At 46.3% G+C, this 2,715-nt stretch overlaps 1 pseudogene; it reads left to right on the forward strand.

Moving 5' to 3' along the window:
- Positions 1-1,467: 1,467 nt before the first annotated feature.
- Positions 1,468-2,693, forward strand: LOC147672108 (aconitate hydratase, mitochondrial pseudogene; annotated as a pseudogene).
- The last annotated feature ends 22 nt before the right edge of the window (positions 2,694-2,715 follow it).

Consider the following 2,715-nt stretch of genomic DNA (forward strand, 5'->3'; position numbering starts at 1 on the left):
ACCTAATGACAACTCCAGTTATTAATGTTATTCCTGGAGAGAGTCAGGAGCTTACCGGTTTTGTCAGAGATCCTTTTCTTACTTGCAGTTTATAAGTTAAAATCTTAATGTAGAGCAGCAAGCTATTAACTGCAAAAGCTGCATGCAAACAGCAAGGACAATATTAGAGCTATATATTTTTTGCCCAGACGTTTGTTGTCTTAATATTGCAAAAGGCGTACATTTGGGTAGAAATCAATTCTATTTATTAAAGAAAACCCCTAACAACGGTGTTAAATTTAAAATTCTGAATTTGTGCTTTTCCAGTCCAAGGACTCTTAAACTATACTGCCTACCAGTAGGGACGACATGTGACTCCTACCCCTTGTAGGCCTGTGTCTTATGTATCATTTCCTATATACTGATTTTCACAGCGATGATTGATTGTCTCTGTGCAATGCGTGTGTGATGTAAAGTTTTTTGACATCTTAAACTTGCATGAGTGGCGCTGTAAAACGAAATGAATCCAAGAGACAGTGGTTATGGAGACTTGAGGGGCACTTTCAAATGGTGGTAGTCAGGGAATCTGTGGTGGAGGTGTTCGTTGGGGGGGGGCGCCAACAAACATTGTCGCACAGGGCGCCACCAGTGCTAAAGCCGGCCCTGAGTGGCTCTTTAAAACAAAAGAAATTTATGAGAGAGAGAGCGGTTATGGAGAATTGAGGGGCACTGTTAAAGGGTGTTAGAGAGGGTATGCATGGTGGAGGTGGCCATTGGGGGCGCCAAGAAACATTGTCACACCGGGCGCCACCAGCTCTAATGCTGGCCCTGATTTTGTCATTCCTTTCATGACGAATCCCTCCGTTAATGCCAGAAGTACTACCAGAGTTTGTTTCTATTGGTAGAATGATCCTGGAGCTTCATGAGAATACATGACATTTGTCTAAATCGTCAAGTTCCTTCAAGACATTGCAGCCTATAATGCCACTGACTTGGAAGTTGGACTTTAAAATTGATGTACCACTCAATCCCGTGTCCGGCGAGGTTGTTCCAATATCATCTTGCCTCCTCTAGTCGCACCTTAATATTCTGGCTTGCTGTCACCTTGTTGTTTTTTTTACACTTTGGCACTAGTAACTTTTTCATTCAGCCTGTGCAATTTTGTGGTACTGTTCCTCTTACCTTGTTCACTACTCTGCACTCTTGCACGCCCTCTGCATTTTTACATCCTGGCCGCTGGTATTCTATTGCAATTTCGCTGCTGCCTTGCATTTTGCACCTCACATTAAGAACCTTATTTATTGCCCAGGGAAGGACGATCTCAAAGTGCACTAACCTCTTACGATGCTAATCGCAGCACCTAATCTGTTGAAGGCACTCGTCAAGGTTTGTTTGTTTTTTACTGCTCCTGAAGGATCCTTAAGACAACCCTCCTCTTTGTCATTGAACAAAATAGTGTCCTACTGTGTGTCAGCTGACTGCCTCCAGTAAATCCTCAGCCCTGGGGATTCTATGTCACTGCTGCCGTCTGCCAGGAGCACAACATGGAGGTAAGTCACTTAGAGCCCAACGAATATATCTGTGGAGAGAAACTGCAGAAGAAGATTGACAATATATAGAGGCAGCTAGATCGTCCACTGACCTTGTCGGAGAAGATAGTGTATGGGCATCTTGATGACCCAGTGAAGCAGGGCATAGAGCGAGGACACACACTTGCGGCTGGACTGCGTGGCAATGCAGGACGCCACAGCACAGATGGCCAAGCTCCAATTCATCAGCAGTGGCCTACCACGGGTGGATGTGCCCTCCACCATTCACTGTGATCACCTGATTGAGGCGCAGCTCAGCGAGGAGAAAGATCTGCGCAGGACTAAGGATATTAATCAGGAGGTCTATAACTCCTGGTTTGAAGTATGGCATGGGCTTCTGGAAAGCTGGATCTGGCATAATTCATCAGATCATTCTAGAAAACTGTGCCTTCCCAGCAGTGTTAATGATTGGCACAGACGCCCACACCCCAAATGGTGGTGGCTTGGTGGGAATCTGTATCAGTGTTGAGGAGCCGATGCTGTTGATGTTATGGCACGAATTCCCTTGGTGCTTAAATGTCCAAAGGTCAAAGGAATGAAGCAAACTGGTGCTCTGTCTGGGTGGTCCTCTCCCAAGATGTGATTATGAAGGTGGTCTGAATCCTGATTGTGAAGGGTGGCACAGGTGCCATTGTGGAGTAGCACGGTCCTGGTGTACAGTCTATTTCTTGACCAGCTGAGATTGATGCAACCACTTCACTCTTCCCCTTCCAATCACTGCTTGAATAAATACCCGGGCAAGACCGGAAGGAGAGAGATTGCTGCTATAGCAGATGAATTTGCCAAAGAACTAGTACATGATGAAGGATGTGAGTAGGATCAGCTAATATCGACTTGAACCAGCTAAAACCTCAGATCAATGGGCCACACCAGCCTACGCTACTTCTGAGGTGGGGACCATTGCAGAGGAGAAAGGCTTGCCTCTGGACATCAGAGCTGGTCTCATAGGCAGCTGTACCAACCCCAGCTACGAGGACGTGGGACGTTCAGCTGCTGTGGCACAGCAAGCATTGGCAACGTGATCAAGTGCAAGTCCCAGTTCACCATCAAATCAGAGCTACCATTGAGTGAGAGTGATATACCCAGATCCTGAGCGTGAGAGGTGTAGTACTCGGCAATGCCTGAGACTCTTGCATTGTCAGTGGGA

The sequence above is a fragment of the Lissotriton vulgaris genome, unplaced genomic scaffold (genome assembly GCF_964263255.1).
Source record: "Lissotriton vulgaris unplaced genomic scaffold, aLisVul1.2 SCAFFOLD_14972, whole genome shotgun sequence".
NCBI classification, from domain to species: Eukaryota; Metazoa; Chordata; class Amphibia; order Caudata; family Salamandridae; genus Lissotriton; species Lissotriton vulgaris.